The sequence below is a fragment of the Myodes glareolus genome, chromosome 10, assembly GCF_982192425.1.
Source record: "Myodes glareolus chromosome 10, mMyoGla1.1, whole genome shotgun sequence".
Taxonomy (NCBI): Eukaryota; Metazoa; Chordata; class Mammalia; order Rodentia; family Cricetidae; genus Myodes; species Myodes glareolus.
This window is the reverse complement of record NC_142035.1, coordinates 9,977,652-9,992,152: the sequence shown is the minus strand read 5'-3', so window position 1 is coordinate 9,992,152 and position 14,501 is coordinate 9,977,652. Positions and strand designations below refer to the sequence as shown.

The window sequence follows — 14,501 nt, the reverse complement described above, 5'->3', positions numbered from 1 at the left end:
CATAATTGGAGTTTTTGGACTGTGGGGGTTAGGCGAAGTTGTTTGTTCAGGAATTAAATATATAGGACTAGGTGCGTGGGAAGAACTTAGCTTCCTGGAAATAAACAGAATGATAATTTTAATGTCATTTTAAATTTTAAGTGGGCTAGAAATTACCTATGGGGATGTTGCCTGGCTCCGCTTTCCTTTGTCTCGAGATGGTAATTTCCTGGCATTTCTTCCTTCTTTCAAGGCAGTTATTGAGATCTCTCCATCTGTGAGAAATTATGCTAACCAGGGTTTCATGTGTGCAGCGGAGTGCTAAGCAGGTGGGAATGGTGGGGTGCAAAGAGAATAATGGGGTGCAAGCACAAAGCAGCTTCAGTTTGTCTTCTCCTCTGACTTGAAACTTTATTGAAGTGGGAAGTTTTTCTCAGTCCACTTGACACAACTTTCCTGATGGCTTGTGTGTGTGTGTGTGTGTGTGTGTGTGTGTGTGTGTGTGTGTGAGAGAGAGAGAGAGAGAGAGAGAGAGAGAGAGAGAGAGAGAGAAGGTGGGGACAGACACATCCACAGGCACACAAACACACAGAAACTCAGAATGTGGAGTTTAGGACGACTTTCAGGAGTTGGTTCTCTTCTTCCACCATGGTGGTCTCTGGTATCGAACTTAGGTCATCAGCCTTGGTGCAAACACCTTTTTCTTCTGCCCTGCATGAAAATTTCTATAGTCTCTTTACCAATAGTCTTTGTTAACAAATCAGCACATTTTGCTACATATTTTAAGCCCACATTTCAACCTGACTTAAAATTAAAGCCCCCTCGTCTTAGATACCCTCTTGGGCATGCTGCAAACCAAGCCCATCTGACTGCCTTGTACCCTGGAATTTGTGAAGATGGAGGAGTTGGAGGCAAAGTTGGTTTACACGTTACTGCTATGGATGTGGGATGGTTCCCTAGGGTGGAGGACCAGGATGGGATGGTTGAACTGGGTCTCTCCTTAAGATGTGGCCCTAAGTCCTCTGGCAATGCCTCCCTGCTTGGTAAAAGCTCACACTGTTATGTCTTTCTTTATCCCCTGTTTATAGCCAAGTTATTCAAGCACCCCCTCCCCCGTTCAGTTTGGTGAGTCTCTAGGTACAGGATTATTGCTCCGCACACAGCACCTGGATGCACAGATCTGAGTCTCTATGAATACAGTTCCAGCTCTTAAGTATCATACTTGGTCCTGTGACTTCGTTGAGTCTGTCTGGGACTTAGAAGGACAGGTGCCTTCCTCATGGTCCTGTGAGATTAGCAGTCATGAGACCCAAACAAACGCTGGAAAAAGGTGAGTCAAGATGGGTTCTGCCTGGCCAGTGACAGCGTGTGTGTAAGGGAGCTTACCACCAGGCTCACGGCGTGAGCTCATCCCTGTACCTACATGGTGGAAGGAGAGAACCCACTCCTCTGCATTGTTCTCTGACCGCCACACATAGAACCCTGTCATGTGTGCCTCCCTACAAAAATAATAAACGGGAAAATATCTTATTAAAAAAATGTAGGTTCCAGCTGCAGGCTTTATTCTGGGACCAGGGGCAGTTTTCTGAGAGTTTTTATCTTAGCTGGCACCGCACTGTGACAGAGGCAACAGCGTTTGGAGGCATCTCTGGAAGGACCTTCGGCCACGAGAGTCCGGCGCATCCAGTTTTGTTGTGACAACCCCAATACCTGCCACCCTTGCCAAGTGTCTTCTTCCTGCCCTAGCTGAGAGCCACAGCTGACGGGGAGACAGTTTCCTCATCTCCTTGGCTTTGTAGGGACATAGTGTAGTCTTGCCAGTCTGGACGGGGTGAGCTTCGATGCCCTGCAAAGCCCTCTCTGAGAAGGTGAGCCATTGAGGTGGATTCTTTTCCTTCATTTAATGAGAGTTTCTGGGCTTGCAGCACCGTTCTGCATTTGTTTTCCTTGTTTAGTATAAATGCGATCCAATTTAATCTGCATATAAACACACCCATTGCATATTAAAATCAACATATTATAAATACCAGTCTGAACGTTTGCTTTCTTGAAGAAGCAAGCTAAAAAAAAATCCATGCATATTAATATCACAGATAAGCCAATTATTATATTGAGTTGTAAATAAAAAAACAATATGATTAATCTAAATCTGGGCTCTTCATAAAGTCAAATGTATGATATCAAGATCAGGCTGTTTTAGAAACAATATTGTGAACCCTTGCATTTTACATGCAATGTGTTTAAAATTAATTTCCCTGGGCGATATCTTATTTTGTCTCACCTATACTAATAAGGTTCATGAAACATTGATATTACTTAATATCACAATGCAGAGAGGAAGCCATTTCTCTGCTCTTAATTGAGGCAAACCACATTGCTCAGCTTTCTGGTTTCCATGGCCACCATGAGGGTGTCCAGGTGTGCGGAGTTCTTGACGACATCTTGGAATGGGACAGTGAGAAGCTGACCTGACTTGTTAAACCCTCAGCATCCCATACCATCTAATGATAGCCTAGGTGATAAAGTAGGTAGTCTTCTGACTGTTTGCTACATACCAAGTCCTCTGCACAGCCATTATTGGACTTGGTCTTTATATTAACCTGGAAGTTTGGCATTATTATCAGTGTCCTTACATGGGAGGAAAAACGAGCTTTAAAATTATTTTGTTGTTTTAAAAAATTCCAATTTTATTATTTATGGGTATGGATGTTTTCCCTGCATGTGTTCCTGTGCACCACATGCATGCAGTACCTGTGGCGACCAGAAGAGGGCATTGGATCACCTGGAACTGGAGTTTCAGATGGTTGTGAGCCAAATGTAGGTGCTGGAAATCAAACTCAGAACCTCTGGGAAAGCAGTCGGTGCTCTTAACCATTGACCCATCTCTTCGGCCCCAGGGATCACTTTCTACCCATGCCAGCTGTTACATGGGACACTACTAATCCAACACTGTTAGGAAATGTGTGTGTGGTGTGTGTGTTAGTGTGTGTGCAGAGAATTTCAGGTGTCTGCCTCTATCACTTTCTGCCTTATTCCTTTTCCCCCTTCCTTCCTTCCTTCCTTCCTTCCTTCCTTCCTTCCTTCCTTCCTTCCTTCCTTCCTTCCTCCCTTCCCTCCTTCCTTCCCTCCTTCCTTCCTTTCCTTTTTTTCTTTCTTTTTGGTTTTTCGAGACAGAGTGACTCTGTGTAGCCCTAACTGTCCTGGAACTCACTCTGTAGACCAGCCTGGTCTTGAACTCAGAGATCTGCCTGCCTCTGCCTCCTGAGGGCGGGGGATTTAAAGGTGTGCGCCATCACCGCCTGACTTCCACCTTAATTCTTTGATGAGAGGTCTCCCACTAAATGGGGAGCCAGACAGGATGCCAGCAAACCCCAGTAATCCTCCTACTGTCAGCCATTTCTCCAGCCCCACGCTTTCAGATTCTTAACGAGGAGCTAGACTCTCAAACTTTTATCTGAAAGCATTTGAGTTTTTTTTTTAAATATTAGCAGCTAAATAAATGCTACACCGAGGGACAGAAAACACATGCTCCCGCCCCAGGGTGGCCCCTAGACTCAGTTTGCAGCCTTGCTTCCTCTGAAGTGTCCTTCCGCCCTTGCTCTGTGTCCTGCTCTCTGTTAGTGGGTGGACATCGGTGCTGAGCTTGCTAGGGTTTTGGTGTGAGAACTCTGGATGATGAGTCTCCATGTATAAGACTGGGTGTGTGATTATAGAAAAATAATCCACAGGCTGCTCTTTTTACTCTGTGAGTTCACATGTGTGCAGGTGAACACGTGTGTGTTTGCATGTACACATAGGCTCATGTGGAAGCCAGAGGACAGTTATGGATGTCATCCGCCACCTTTTTGACACAGAATCCTTCACTGCACCTGGACTTGCCATTAGATGAGGTTGGCTGACCGTGAGTGCCAGGACTGAATGTCTCCTCATTCCCGATGCCGGGATTGCAAGTGCCTATGACCATGCCCAACTTTTTTTGTGGGTGCTGGGAATAGAACTCAGGTCTGCATGCTTGTGTGGCTGTCTTCCTGACCCCAAAGGATGCTTCTGTTGTTATTTTCTCCCCTCTTTCTGTGAACATGGGTGTGACATACCCTGAATGCAGGGAAGCCACAAACTAGGTCATTTTCTTGGACAGCAAAATTCTCTGAAACAAAAGCAGGAAAAAAAATCGATCATTTTGTGCTAAAGAAGTACATGCGTTTCCCTGCAAACACTCAGGGTTTAATATATCACTACCAAGTCTGACGAAAATGTAAAATTCATGCACTCTGAAAGCGGAATTTTTATTAATTTAAGTGGGAATCCTAAATCAGTTTTCCTGTAAGAATGCAATCAACTGTTTAGTTTCCCTTCAGACAGACTTGACCTCTGCAAGGAACACAGTTATTTGTTTTAATTTCTCCCCCTTCTTTCCCCTTCCCTCCTGTACATTCCCCTCTTCATTTATATAGAATTCAATAATGGGTAGAGTAACAAATGAGAGGATAAAAATATTCCAGAACACTCGAGGGCATACACGGGTGTATAAACAGGGAGGCTGTTCCCCTAAGTCCTGTCATTGGTTGGTCCATTTGACTTTATAATTTGGGCTGTCTGCTTATTACTAAATTTAACGTGTGTGTGGAGAGTGCCGCGGAAACTCTCGCCAACGGTAAGCCTAGAATAGGAAATGCCGAGCTACCTAGTTCATCTGTACTTCTGTCTCACTGTGTCTCTGTCCATCTGTCTGGAGCTGTTTAGCACAATCTATCAGGGAAAGCAGGTCCAAGCCTGTGCTCCTTACACCTTTCCGTTTGTGGGGATCTGGGTCTCCCCTATTTCCCAGTCACCCTCCCCACTCCCCAGCAAACGCTCACGGTGCAGATGGCCCCTTTATTATCCCTTCTAAACTTTCTTTGTTCCCCTCTAAACTTTCTTTGTTCCCGTTCTCCGTCTTTTATTATTTCTCCTGTGTCATCAGAAACTGACTGCCGGAGTCTGCCAATTAGCCTCTGTCTGTCAGTGCCAGCCTCAGCGTCCCGAGGAGTCAGTGTGCAAGGGACAAGCCTTATTTCACATGGAGCACTGCATCCTTACATAGAGAGGCCATTACTGACAAAAGAGCTGTAGATGGGCTCTGATGAGCTGCCGACAAGCGTGTGTGTGCGTGCATGTGTGTGTGTGTGTGTGTGTGTGTGTGCATGCGTGTGTGTGTGTGTGTTGGGGAAGTGAGCTGGGTGGGGTTGGCAGCCACACCCTCTCACACCAAGAAGCAAGTTGAACTTGTCACAGACCTTGCCACTTCTGAACCTGAACACCCAGTGGCTTTAGCTGCTTTGTCACATGGTGGTTGCTGTCTACTGGTCTTGGTGGCTGCAAACGGGCAGGCCCCAGGGCCTGGAATAATCCAGTGGTTGATCTCAGTTTCTCAGCTCTTCACCATCAAGTGCTCACAGCTCCCAATGAGTGTTTCTTGGTGTCTTCCAGGATCTGGAACAGGGTTTATGGGAACACTTAAAAACAAACAAACAAAAAATAAAACCATCTTTCAGCGGGTGTTCGGCCTGTAGGGCTGGCGGTGCTGTGGGGACTCTGAGAAGATGGTGTGTGCAGCTGCGCGGTCCCCAGCTGACCAGGGCAGGTTTATTTAAGCAATAAGAAGCCCATAGCAGAGGGGAGGTGGATTCCCATAAGAAAGACTGTTTTCTACCCTACTGCCACTGAGATTCAGAATGTATGCTCAACAATAGAACTGAATGCATTTCTGGAGAAAAACAAAATGCACTCCAGAGAATGGAGCCGTGATATTCAGTCCAGAGGCAGAGTCTGGACACAGCTCAAACAGGAAGATGGCAGCCTCTGTCCTGTACAGTTCCCGTCAGGTAAGTGGTAGGAATGGTACCCAAGCGAAAAGCATGAGGTGCTGACCCAAGTCTTCAGCCAGGAGAGGAGTGAAAATGGGAAGAGGAAGAATGACGTGGTGTGAACGTGAAGCTCACAGCCCTGCTTTGAGAGACACGGACATCTTTGCTTCTGAGGGGATGGCTTTTTGTATGTGTCATTTAACTGAACTTTGAATAAGTGTGTCTCCATCTTCATCAGCAGAGTTAACAGCGAGGTAAGTTTGCATCTGGCTTTTATAGTGTAAAAAGGAAAGATTGTGTGTATGTTTTAACAGATGACGACTGTCCCATAAGTTGCTTGAAATCCTGTATCTGTTTGTCCTCTGTGTAAACATATATTTCAAGTAAATAAGCTTAATAAAAATTAAAATACACATACATATGTACACACACACACACACACACAACCAAAACCCCCAAAACCTTGGTCATCCAGACAAATAGTTTATGACATTTTAGAATAAAGAAAGCTGAGACCACGAAAGGTGAAGTAACTTGTTTGAGCTTTCAGAATCAACAAATGATTAAATTAAGATCTGAACCCAGACCTCCCACCTGCACAGACCAGATCTGTAACCATATCATAGTTACAGCAAAACCCTCTAGGCTGTCTAGCTGAGGGGGAAATACCTTTTCTCTGGATTCTGCCCTTTTCAACAACTTCTCACTGTCAAAGTATTACTTAAACAGTATTTGGGCCAGGGTGGGATGCGGGGGTAGGAGGTTGGAGAGATGGCTCAGTGGTTCGGAAGGAACACTTGCTGCTCTTCGGAGGACCTGAGATCAGTTCTTAGCACCCATGTCTAACATTCCAACTTCAGGGGAGCCAATGCCCTCTTCTGACTTCTGCAGGCTGCAGGTGTCTTCACACACACACACACACACACACACACACACACACACACACACAAAACAAATATTTAACGAAACACAAAGAATAAACAAAAAATTGGGGCAGGTGAGATGGCGTGGTGGGTAAACGTGCTTGTTGTGTAAGTTGTATAACCCGAGTTTGATTCCCAGAATCCACTATGGAAGGGGAGAGTGGGCTCTTGTCCTCTGCACTGCTGCCCACACTTGGACATGATTGCTGCCCCCACAATGATAATGAACAGAAAAACATAAAAAAGAAACCTTCACTACATTCTATCCAAGATTTTTCAACAATATTCATAACCACATATGCATATGAGCAGCATTACCTTTCAAAATATGATTTCTAGAAGCTTGCCATCTGTGAAGAAGAATTGAGAACTTGGAAAACATTGCTTAGAATATGGCGATTTTGGTGGTTGCAAAGTTCAGGGCCAGGATCATCTTTGGCTTTCTCCACTCCCTTGGAACCTCAGTTACTAGAGGGAGTGATGTAATGCTGGGCGCTGACCTGTGTCATAGCCTTAATGGCCTCTCACTCTCATTAGCATGTCTAGGAGCTTCCCAAAGATAAGCCATCCACAGGATTGCCCCTCATCCAGGACCAACACTCCTTTCTCCTCTCCTTCCCTGTGGGAGCCCACAGAGGAGGGTCCATTCCACCTTGACTGGAGGTCAGAGGGTTCAGGCCTGTTCTTGCTCCTTCAAGACTCTTGACAAGCGGTTTGACTTAAGGTGTAGCTCCTAATAAGATATCTTGACCAAGGGTGCGCTTACTTGATATTTTAGGTATGAAGATGGCCCACAGAGGTGGATCCGTTCTACCTGACCAAAGGTCAGAGAGTTCAGGCATATTCCTACTCCTTCAAGGAGAGGACAGGAGGTTTGACCCAGGGAATGGCTGCCTACAGGATGTGGGGTCTAAGGTCTGATCGCTGCACGTCCTGCGTAAACAGCAGAATACTTAACTCAGGGAATAGCTGCTTGATGCTTCAGGTATTGAAGAGGTAATTGCCTTGTTTGTTCTTTGTACCATGTTAAAGCAGTCTTCTGTCTTTCCCCCCTACTTTCTGAGTTGAGGCAAGCATATGAATTCAGTATTCACTGGGTTGCCCTTCTGGTTCCGTTCTGTGTCTCTGTCCTTTTCTTCTGTATCTCTGATCTGTCTGCCTGGCATTTCTAATCCACAGGCCCCTACCCTGAAATGTGCGAACCCCATCGAACCCCAACACTTCCCACTTATTCCTTTCCATTCTCACTCCTCATTCTCAGCACTGAGAATTAAACCTTGCCACCCTTTATGGCATAGTCCCAGAAACCTGACTCGAGGCTGGAGGGAATGAAGGAAGGAAAGACACAGGGACACGCATGAAGAAAAGTTGCCAACATTCACACTCAGACTAGAGAAAGGCTTTGCCTTTTCCCAGAATGACCCACATGGGGAGGACATTGCCAATATTATCCCTTGGGTCTGAGGCCTTGGTTTTGTTTGTTTGTTGGTTTTTCAAGACAGGGTTTCTTTGTGTAGCCTTGGCTATCCTGGAACTGACTTTGTAGACCAGGCTGGCCTCAAACTCACAGAGATCCACCTGCCTCTGCCTCTTGAGTGCTGGGATTAAAGGTGTGCACCACCACTGCCTTCCTGGTGAAGACTTGGTTCTTAGCACAACTGACTTGCATTAAACAATACCCACCCACTCAGGACTTCACCAAGGACTTCGCTCACTCCCTACAGAGCCTAGCGCTGGTCTATCCTAGGCAAATGCTCTACTCTTGCCACATCCAGCTTCTTTTAGTGAGAACTCTGTTCAACAGAAACTGTGGGCTGGAGGATATGGGTGAGAAATAAACTCTGTTTTCCCCTTCTGAGTTCTAGCAACAATCCGAAGAAAACTGAATCTTTATTGAGCATCTCTGGGAGCAGAAGGATAGATTTCGTCATCCTTGGATCCTCTCAGAAGGAAGACTTGAGATAAAGATTTGAGTATGAGTTCTCACCAGGAAATAACTGGAAGGAGTCGGGGATGAGACAGAGAAAGAAAGTAAAGTCATCCAGGCTGCTACCCCCAGGGAGGGATCCTCAGGGCAGGGAGGGAGTTAGGTTCTGAGACCCTAATTCTATCCATTGTTGATTGAAGTCGGCTCCTACAGGAGTCCTAATCCCTGGCTCTTCTGTTCCTCCAAGACAGAGGCCAGAGGACCACCTCATTCCAAGAAATGCAGATTCTGTGGGTGTCAGATATTAGCATGGGACTCAGGTGACAGAGCCTGGCATACATACATGACAGCGACAGATAAGAACCCCTTTGGGTTGCTAACTTTGTGGATTTCTTAGATAGATTTGCATGTTCCTATCCATGTCTGCCCCCTAGACCCTCCATATCAGCCTGATGGCTCACGCCTGCACTTAGGAGGCAGAGGCAGGTTCTCCACATCATCTGTCTTTTCACATCGATGATAAAAAAAAATTGTATCAACTTAAAATTTGCTAAAAGGCCCCCCCTCCCAGTATTGTTGTTGAACCAGCCTGCACCCAGGAGTTTAAACTGGTGAAAAGACATTTCTCCTCCACTCTTTTCAGTAGCAGGCTGTCCCTGCTCCCGTGTGATGATCAGACGGTTGAACTGGAGGGTAGGAGCGGCGGCTCAGCTGTTAATGCGGCTGCTCTTGCAGGGGACTCAGGCTCAGCTTCCAGCACTCACGTGGTGGCTCAGAGCCATCTGTAACTCCAGTTCCAGGGATCGCTGCCACACTCTTATAGCCTCTCAGGGGTACTACATACACATGGCACAATACACTGCAGGTAAAACACTCCTACACATAAACATACATAAAGCTTTAACATTATTAAATCACACAGCCTTGATTTGGGAGTGGTTTTTGTTTTTGTTTTTTGGTCATGTACTCTCCTCCTGTTTTCTAAGATTATTATTTGTGTTTCTCTTTATTTTAATTAGGACTCAGTCTTTGGTTGAACCTAATCTCTCTCCTCAGAACTTTTCTAAGCTGTGTTCAGCAATTTGCAGAGTCTCCAACAAGCTGGGAAGAATTCTTTCTGTCAGTGAGCTGGGAACGGCATGTGACTCGCACACGGTGGCCCAGGCTTCATTTCAGAGTTTGGTGTCATTCTAGCAGATGGGGATGGAAACTTTTCCTTGGAAGTCATCCTACCTCCCAGTGACTGAAGAAACAAGCTTTTATTTCATTTTTATACAACTGCATTTATTGTCTTTTCTTTCTACGCTATTGCTGTCCCTGCCACCCACCTTGCTTGTATCTGTGGTTAGATGGCCCTACTGTCCCCTAGATCCGCTCTGCTCAGCGGCTCGCTGCTGCCTGGTCTAGCTGTGGTTTAACTCCTTGATTTCTTCATCTGTATAATGGGCATGGTAAAACCCAGCTTGTAGGTCCTTACAGTCATCAGACTGTACACATGACAAGATGTTTAGACCAATGTCTGTAACCGAGTGAGACAGGTGATCAGCTTCATCTTTCGTTACACACCAATGGCACACATGCCTGTCCTGAGCACAGGACACACACACACACACACACACACACACACACACACACACACACAGTATTTTTTTTTCCACTGGCTTCTGAGTCTACGTGCACATCTAATGTGAGATTATCAAGAGGCAGATTTGTAGTTGATGTGCGGAGTATATGTGCACCATGGCTCAGTAAAAATCTGCATACATAGTGTGTGTGTGTTGTACATAAAAATACCATGGTGTACACATGGAGGTCAAAGAACCTCTTATGGAAGTTGGTTCTCTCCTTCTGCCATGTGGATCCTGGGAACTGAACTCAAGTTGTCAGGGTTGGTGGCAAGCGCCTTTACCTGATAAGCCACCTTGCCAGTCCACAATCTTGATTCTGAAACATCAGCCACGTCTTGACGGATGCCAGTGTCATGTGTCAGGTGTCCTTTGTCTTTTTGTTCTGTATCTGCTTCTCCTACAGATGATAAAGTCACAGTCACCTCTCGAGGATTGCTCTCAGTGTCCCTGCTCTCCCCGAGTGCCCTTTCTCCCCCATTAGCCCCTGTGGCTCCCCTCTGTGAGGATGGGGATGGGTCTTTATTTGGTGCTCTGTAGAGGGAGGGAAACAATTCGAGGTGTTGCCAACAGCCCCTAGGAACTCACTATGCACAGGACCTTCACTGCAGATGCCTTTCCTCCCCTGCAGAGCCCAGCTTCCATGACCAGGCAGTGATGGATGGGAGGACGGTGAGTGTGAGCACTGGACAGTGAGTCCCTGCAGGGCAAGGCAGTGGGGCTGCTCAAGAGCCTGTGTCTAGAAAGGGAAATTCTCCCGTAGGATTACAGACTCTGTCTTTGCTCCTATGCCCGCCTTCTCTTCAGACTCTAAGACGTTACCAGGCGACCTCAGTGTTGCCCTCACCTAGAGCTTCTGAAGTGCAGATTATACCTTGATTTGAGGCTCCGGTTTTACAGTGATGGTTCCACTGGAGAGCAGATGTAACGTTTATTCCTTTCCCAGCAGGTAGCGCCCGGTGTTCTTTAGTGGCTGCAGAGGACTTAGTGCTTAGTTTCCTAAGCTGGCTGTCCTGGAACTCGCTCTATAGACCAGGCTGGCCTCGAACTCACAGACAGCCACCTGACTCTGCCTCCTGAGTGCTGGGATTAAAGGCATGTGCCAGGAATGAACATTATACATACACACATATACAGATATCACACACATATACATTATACACACACTTCCTGTCATATACATCACACACACATCCATCACACACACACTCATATATACATACATTCACACTCACGCCCACACTTGTATACCCACCCACAGACTCACCGATACTTCACACACCCTCTCACACTCTCTTGTACAGACAAACACATAATCACACCCCCCTCACTCATGCACTCGTGAGCACACATGCTCACACACTCATGTTCACACACACTAATATTCACACTTACAATCCCACGTGCACACTCATACCACCCCTACACACTCACACATTTTCTCACACACTTATTCACTCACACACATGTTCACACAGAGTCACACACAAACACTCTTCCCCACCCTTCCTCCTCTTCCTCCTTTGGTGTTCTGAGACAGTCTCTCTCTCTCTCTCTCTCTCTAAAGTTCAGGCTCAATTTTCCTCCTTTAATCAGTTGCATGCTGGGATTGCAATGCCACACCCATAGGATTTTCCTTTTCCTTAAAACAAACAAAAACACAAACAAACACTTTTTATTATTGTTTTGTTTCGTGTCCATGAGTTTTTCACTTAGATATATGACTGAGTCTGACATCCTTGGAAGACAGAAGAGGGCACTGGATCTCCTGGAACTGGAGTTCCCATGGTGATAAGCTGCTACGTGATCACTGGGACTTGAACTCAGGTCCTTTGGAAGGGCATTCAGTGCCTTTGACCATGTCTCCAGCCTGAGATTTTCTTTCTTTCACTTTTAGTTTTGTTTCGAGACAGGGTTTCTCTGTGTAGCCCTGACCATCCTGGAACTCGCTCTGTAGACCAGGCTGGCCTTGAATTCACAGAGATCCATCTGCCTCTGCCTCTCAAGTGCTGGGATGAAGGTGTGCACCACCACTTCCCACTGGGATTTTTTTTAAGGCCATTTCTTAGCTTGTCTGTGCAGGTCTCTCTTTATTCTTCAGCTCCTTTTTCTGGTGTCACTCTCTGTGTGGCCTTCCCTGGCCCCCTCTTCCCTCCCTGGATTGTCCTTCACCCTGAGTTGTACCTCCACTCTGGACACACATCTGTTATCTCCGGCAAACAACCGCTGGAATGATGTTCCTGGAAACACCTGTCTCCTGTATGTTGCACTTGAGGAATGTATTTTATTTTTCTCTTATATTTCGAAACAATGAGTGCTAGCATTTATTGCACTTATGAGGCACCGGGCGCTTTGCTAAATCTTACTGTGCAGTATTTATTCATGGATCAAGACAAACCTGTGGGAGTGTTTTCCATTGTCTATCATTCAACTAGCAAACAACTATTTTTTGAGGGGGGGAGGAGAGGCACCAATGGCTGTAGGAGGCACTGTTCTAAATCATAGTCACCACATGAGGACCTGCCCACCTGTTTATATTAAAAGTTTTATTAAAACATAGCCATGCACAATTGCTCCCCTGCTTCCACTCCACAATGGCTGTGTCGAAAGTTGCAGCAGAGCAGACACGAACAGGAAAGTTTAAATACGTACTATGGGATCTGGTAAGATGGCTCAGTGGGTAAAGGTGCTTGCCACCCAGTCTGACTACCTGAGTTAGATTCCCAGAACCTCTATAGTGGAAGGAGAGAACTGATTTTGCAAGCTGTCACCTGAGCTCCACACATACTATGACATGCATAGCCATGTACATGCACCCCCACACACCACCTCCCCTCTGTCTCTCTCTGTCTCTCTCTCTCTCACACACATAAGTGTAATTTAAAAGATTTATTATTTGACACTAATTCTTGTTCTAGATGTTGGTGACATAGCAGAGGACAGAGCAGAAGCAAACTTTTGTCTTATTTTTACAAGCAGCCCCTGGCCCACATGCGTCTGTGATCCGTAAGTGTCTGTCCTAGATTTTGTAGCCTTCCCTTCAGCTAGGGGTGTCCATGTAGCAGGTCCAACCAATAGGACCTGTGCGGAGGTGATACAAACTTCTTGCTGAGCTGGCTCGTGGCAGAGTCCTCTGTGGGATCATCATGGCTCTTCCTGGACAGAAATGAACACAGAAAGTTGGCAGCTGCCCTCGGATGATGACCCTTATCATCCTGGTCTTGAATGATGGCCCAGAACTGATGCCCATCCCCCCCCCCCATTATGGATATACTCACCAAGAACCACTCAGTATTGCTGTTTTGGTGAGAAATAGGATCAGATAGCTCTTATCAGGCTATAAACTACAAAACTATTTGCTACTTGACCCTTCATATAACAGCTTACCAAACCTCTGCTTTAGAATAAATTGGTATTCTAGATTCAAATTTTGAATTAGTTATTTTAAACCCCTTTTCATATTTCGTTTGCCCGAGCATGTGTGTTCAATGGCTCTTTTCTTTTTTTGAGGCAGGGTCTCACTATGTAGCCCTGTTTGGCCTGGAACTCTATATGTTTGTAGATCAGGCTGGCTTTAACTCATAGCGATCCATCTGTCTCTGCTGCCTGTGTCCTGGGATTAAAGGCGTGTGCCACCACAACCTGCATGATGCTCAGTCTTGATTGTCAACTTGGTCACATCTGACACTAAGATGCGTCTCTGGGAAGGCCTGTGAGCACGCTTCCAGGAATGATTAAGCAAAATGAGAAGGACCCAGTGTGGATGGCAGCTCCTGGCAGCAGCCTGAAGCCTAGAAGGAGGTCCAGGGAAAAGTAGATTGCTTGCCTACTTATCCCCGGTCCTTGTTGGTGAGGGTGTCTATTCCAGCTTCTGATGCTGCCACTGCCACGGCTGCCATCAGACCTCATCTTCTTCAGGTTCCGACCTGGAGTGGAGACCACTGACTCCAGGAATCCTCTGTCATCACAGAAACTGGGCCTGCCGAGGTGACCAACACGTTGTAATGAGCAGGTTCCGGGGTTCTCAGTCTCTTCAGTGTTCAGATAACCACTGTTGGGTATAAGCCAGCCTAATGAATCCCTCCTTATAATATGTGCACATTCCATTGGTTCTGCTTCTTTAGGGAGCTCCTCTAGTACGTGAAGATATACCTGTGCATAGACGCATAGCCTGGGTTTACGGATATACGCATGTAGGCAT

At 46.2% G+C, this 14,501-nt stretch overlaps 1 pseudogene; it reads left to right on the top strand.

The window, feature by feature from the left end:
• Window positions 1-5,561: 5,561 nt before the first annotated feature.
• Window positions 5,562-14,291, top strand: LOC125405085 (signal recognition particle 19 kDa protein-like; annotated as a pseudogene).
• The last annotated feature ends 210 nt before the right edge of the window (window positions 14,292-14,501 follow it).